The sequence below is a fragment of the Elgaria multicarinata genome, chromosome 3 (genome assembly GCF_023053635.1).
Source record: "Elgaria multicarinata webbii isolate HBS135686 ecotype San Diego chromosome 3, rElgMul1.1.pri, whole genome shotgun sequence".
In the NCBI taxonomy this organism is placed as follows: domain Eukaryota; kingdom Metazoa; phylum Chordata; class Lepidosauria; order Squamata; family Anguidae; genus Elgaria; species Elgaria multicarinata.
This window is the reverse complement of record NC_086173.1, coordinates 157,504,817-157,510,888: the sequence shown is the minus strand read 5'-3', so window position 1 is coordinate 157,510,888 and position 6,072 is coordinate 157,504,817.

Sequence of the window (6,072 nt, the reverse complement as noted above, 5' to 3'; positions counted from 1 at the left end):
CCAAAGAATCTCTTCCCTCGTCTGTATCTGGGCAAAAATGGCCGCATGAGGCAGTGCTGCTAAGTCTCTGTAAAGGAAAGACATAGTTGTTGTCAAGAATTAATATGAAGACTAATTATAGGCAATGGTTGGATGAACAACAAACAATACTAGGGTATCCACCCTCCAACCACAATCAAAAGTTGAATCACAATAGTATTTCAATACTTTATGTATTACTGTCCCATATATTGGCTACTTTGTCCCAATCCACTTTTCTTTTATCAATAGTTCAATAGTCACAATATTGCATATAGAAGTATAACAATAACTACAATTTCACAATATATATTGGCCACAATTCAAGCACATAAACTTATATGCATATATGCATAAATCAAATCATTGGCTTCAGTTTTTACAGAATGTCCAAATCACATTACAATCTCATCTATTTTTCTCATAGATATAGATACATCTCAATGTTATGCTTTTAGCGTGGTTTCATAGCACCAACAGAAGCTCGGTACATAAATCTGTTTCGCAAGACAGTGCTTCTTCAGGAACACGCTAAGACACAAACATGTGATAAAGAGAAACCATCATTCACTATAATACAAAAACAGCACTTCTTACAATACTTTCTCTCAAGTTAACCCGCCATCCCAAATTTTTTAGCTTAAATAGCTTTCTGTTGTGATGAAGAGGAAATTCCACCAGGTCCTCCATATATACAAATGACACCTGCTAAAATTCCCTTTTCAATACAACTGTTAAAAGATACAGGAGCCCTGTCCTCCTTTCCATAGGGTAGGGTGACCATATGAAAAGGAGGACAGGGCTCCTGTATCTTTAACAGTTGCATAGAAAAGGGAATTTCAGCAGGTGTCGTTTGTATCTTGTAGCTTGGCACCTACATTATATGCTTTTAGACGCCAGGTGAAGACCTTTTTATTCTCCCAACATTTTAACAATCTATAAATTTTAAATAACATGGTTTTAAATTTGTAATTTTGCATTGCTGCTGTTTTTATCTGGTTGAGCTTTTATATTGTATTTTATATTATGGTTTTATACTGTTGTTTTATACTTTGAATGGTTTTAATTTTTGTGAACCACCCAGAGAGCTCCAGCTATTGGGCGGTATAGAAATGTAATAAAATAAATAAATAAATAAATATGGAGAACCTGGTGAAATTTCCTCTTCCTCACACCAGTTAAAACTGCAGGTGCCCTGCCCTCTTTTAAATCTGGTCACTCTAGTATAGCTCCTGCAGCTTTAACTGTTGTGATGAAGAGGGAATTTCACCAGGTTCTCCATAGATACAAACGACACCTGCTGAAATTCCCTTTTCTATGCAACTGTTAAAGATACAGGAGCCCTGTCCTTCTTTTCAAATGGTCACCCTACCATAGGGCCACCCTAGATTAATCGACTCAACAAGGGACCCACACACACAACGCCGCTCAATGAGACCTCCTGGCGAAACGAAAAAGCTCTATCAGGATCTGGGCAAATCCTAAATCTTCCCCCATAAGGGGTGAAATGGGGGAGGGTTCAGCTTGCAATCCCCATCCCCTCCAACACTACCCCATATCAGCAGATTCCTCCCTCTCCTGCCTCCCCCCCATCCCCTGCAACCCGGGGACACCCCTTCACCCCCAATGCACAAGGCGGGAGGGGGGGGTCTCACCTGACCCCACACAGGAGGCCCCGATGCAGCGCCTGGAGAAAACTCAAACGCTTCTTTCCTCTGCAGGAAGAAGGCGGGGCTAGGAAGGGACTTTTTTGGCGGGGGGGGAAGAAATGCATTTCCTGCGGAAGACCCGGCCCCTCCCTTCCTCCCCAAATCCCCTTCTCCTCTTGGCCGTAGATAGCCAACAAAACCCCTTTCTCTGGGCCTCCCGAAGAAGGGAGGGACCCATCATGCATTCAGCCCCTGTGTGGGTTTTGTTTTTCGTATGCAGAAGGCTGTTCTTGCCAGGATGCTTAAAAAGGTCGCAGGAGGTTCAACAAGTCCGCCCAAGGCACTGAAAGGGGACGTGGGGGAACTACAGTGCCGTCTTCTATGCGTCTACTCAGATGTAAGCACCATTGAGTTCGATGGAGCTTACTCCCAGATCAGTGTGTATAACATCCTTCCCCAACGTAGCGCCCTCCAGATCTCTTGGGCTAGTTCCCATCATCCAGCACAGTGACCATACCTGCTGGGGGTGATGGGAGCTGCAATCCAAAACATCTGGAGGGCAGCAAATTGAGGGAAGCTGGCGTACAGGATTGCACCCTAGTTCTTGTTTCAAATTTTATTAAGGCAACCCAGCATGGGTTTTAGCCAGATACAAGAATCATGATATAAAAACATTACAGCATTGTATTAAACATCAAATATTGAACTTTTACATATAAAACATCATATATAGTGCTGGGATTTTTCTTAGCAATCTTAGTTCTTGTGGAAAATCGAAATTTAGGAAAACTCTACTGCCCTAGAGCCTCCACAAGGGAGGTTTTTTTCCTCTCATGAAAGAACCCTCCCTCTTGGGGAAGGTGGATCCAGTCAACACTGCATTTTTCTGATTTGCAGAATCTACACTACTGCTTATAACGGTTTATAAGCAGTAATCCAAATTAGATTACTGCAATGCCCTCTACATGGGGCAGCGTTTGAAGACAGTCTGGAAGCTGCAGCTTGTGCAAAATGCGGCGGCCAGATTGATAGCTGGAACAAGGAGGTTTGAGCATATAACACCAATTCTGGCCCGCTTGCACTGGCTGCTTATATGTTTCCGAGCCCAATTCAAGGTGCTGGTCTTAACCTATAAAGCCCTACATGGCTTGGGACCACAATACCTGATGGAACGCCTCTCCCAACATGAACCTACCCGTACACTGCGCTCAACATCTAAGGTCCTCCTCCGAGTGCCTACTCCAAGGGAAGCTCGGAGGATGGCAACAAGGAAGAGGGCCTTTTCGGTGGTGGCCGACTGTGGAATGATCTCCCTGATGAGGCTCGCCTGGTGCCAACGTTGTTATCTTTTCTGCGCCAGGTCAAGACTTTTCTCTTCTCCCAGGCATTTAAACAGCATTAAGTTTGTTTTTAATGGACCCCAGAATTGTTTTTAAATGGATACTGTTGTTTTTATACTGTTTTTATGTTTTTTAAAATTTTTGTATACTTTTAATGTTTACTATTTTTAATCGTTGTAAACCGCCCAGAGAGCTTCAGCTGTGGGGCGGTATATAAATGTAAATAAATAAATATAATGGTTATGACAACTGTTCAAACCCAGGACACATTACATATACAGTTTTCAAAACGTTTTTAAATTGTTGTATCCTGCTTAGTGTAGATCAGTCTCAAAACCCTTTTTAATTAATTTATTGAAATGCTCCCCACCCTTCCCCCAAGCTGCTCAGGGCAGCATGCAAACAAGTCAAGAATATATTTGGGTGGAAGTTTTCCTGATGTCCAGCTGAATCTGGCTTCCTGTCACTTGAGGTTTCCAAGAGGTTAGACTCTCTTCAGGTAGAAGAGATGTTTGTTTGCTTAATAAAAAGCTTTGTGGATTACTTAGCAAGCCTCATCATTTGCCTCCCATTGAAAGCAGGAGTTTCCTGAGAAACACAACAATCACAATGTGGTAGAGACTGAATATTTTTCTTTCATACCCCCAAACCCATCATTTCAGATTCCAATACAACCTCAAATGTCTTGCAGCATGTCCATGGGTGGAAATCTCAGTGTACTAGTGAATTATTTCCCCCCACCCACTTTCACTTATTATGGTGCAGTCCAAAATACAGAAAGAGAAACTTGAATTCTCATGCAATTCAGTCTCATTCCAGTGCCACAACCAACAGAGTAAGAATGATGCTAGAAGAGGGCTCCCTCCCACTATTTCACCCATCCTGCCAGCAACTGATGTAGGCAAGAACTTTCATGGCCAAATCCGGTTGTGAAGGATGCAGTGCTTGGAACCAGCAGAGATGGCCCATGTTGTCCCGGCCCTATATTGTCCTACGAAACATCTGATCCTTCCTGTTTTGCTATAGGAACCGTCCTGTGAGTGACCCCAGGCTGGCTTGTGGTGTAGAACAGTAGCTGTCATGTAGTAATACGTAGTTGTCTGACCTTCTGAAGTCACTTTTCTTTTTTTATTGTGAATATCAACAAAACTAGGGCTGTGCACAGAACCCCCGATCCTCTCTGGATCCCGATCTGCAACTTCCAGATTGGGTCCACTCCACCCCAAGTTGATCCGCCTACGGTCCGCTCCGATCCGCTGCGGGGCTCCGGATCCAGATCGGAGCTCTGTGTGTGTCCCCCATAGACGGCAGTGCCAGGTAAGTGCCGAGGCCTCAGTTGAAGACGCCGCTGGAACGCGACGGAGGCAGGTAAGCCCCCCTTCCCTGGCTCCGCCGCCGCCACCAGGTAAGGCCCCCTCCCCCCTCCTCACTTACCTGCCTCCATCACATTCCAGCTGAGCCTGAGGCCTCAAACAGGAAGACCAGGCCGCGGCATCGGCCTCAGTTGAAGCCGCTGCCCGAACGCGACAGTGGCAGGTAAACCCCCCTCCCCCTTACCTGGCTGACCATGTGTTAATTTCCAAGAAGTCGGTAGGTAATTTAGGAGGACATAAGTATTGTTCCATATTATAGATACATGACATATCTCTGACAGCAGTTTCTGCCAGAGCCTTTAATGGGACAGGAAAACCTTAACAACTTTTGACTCACAGCTCACCAAACCAATGTAAGCTTTCCTTCCGCATTAAGCCTGAATAGAACGCATCAAAATTTGACAAAAATATTTGATCTTTCCATTTCTTTCATGGATGACTTTATTTTTATTTTATTTATTGCATTTTTATACCGCCCAATAGCCGAAGCTCCTTGGGCAGTTCACAAAAACTAAAACCATTCAAAGTATAAAACAAACAGTAAAAAAAATGATATAAAATACACATTAAAAACATAATGCTCAAGATCCTGCAAGGTAGACTCCAGCAATTCATGGAGCCAGAATTGCCAGATGTACAAGCTGGGTTTAGAAAATGCAGAGGAACTAGAGACCAAATTGCCGATATCTGCTGGATAATGGAGAAAGTCAGGGAGTTCCAGAAAAACATCTATTTCTGTTTTATTGACTATTCTAAAGCCTTTGACTGTGTGGATCATAACAAATTGTGGCAAGTTCTTGGTGGTATGGGGATACCAAGTCATCTTGTCTGCCTCCTGAGGAATCTGTATAACAAACAAGTAGCAGTGGTAAGAACAGACCACGGAACAACAGACTGGTTTAAGATTGGGAAAGGAGTACGGCAGGTTTGTATACTCTCACCCTACCTATTCACCTTGTACGCAGAATACATCATGCGACGTGCTGGGCTTGATGAATCCAAAGCTGGAGTTAAAATCGCGGGAAGAAACATTAACAATCCCAGACATGCAGATGATACTACTTTGATGGCTGAAAGCGAGGAGGAGCTGAGGAGCCCCTTATGACGAAGGTGAAAGAAGAAAGTGCAAAAGCTGGGTTGCAGTTAAACCTAAAAAAAAACCAAGATTATGGCAACCAGCTTGATTGATATCTGGCAAATAGAGGGAGAAAACGTGGAGGCAGTGACAGACTTTGTATTTCTGGGCGCAAAGATTACTGCAGACGCTGACTGCAGCCAGGAAATCAGAAGATGTTTACTTCTTGGGAGAAGAGCAATGACAAATCTCGATAAAATAGTTAAGAGCAGAGACATTACACTGACAACAAAGGTCCGCATAGTTAAAGCAATGGTATTCCCCGTAGTAACCTATGGCTGCGAGAGCTGGACCATAAGGAAAGCTGAGCGAAGGAAGATAGATGCTTTTGAACTGTGGTGTTGGAGGAAAATTCTGAGAGTACCTTGGACTGCAAGAAGATCAAACCAGTCCATACTCCAGGAAATAAAGCCAGAATGCTCCCTTGAGGGAATGGTATTAAAGGCAAAACTGAAGTACTTTGGCCACATAATGAGAAGACAGGACACCCTGGAGAAGATGCTGATGCTAGGGAAAGTGGAAGGCAAAAGGAAGAGGGACCGACCAAGGGCAAGATG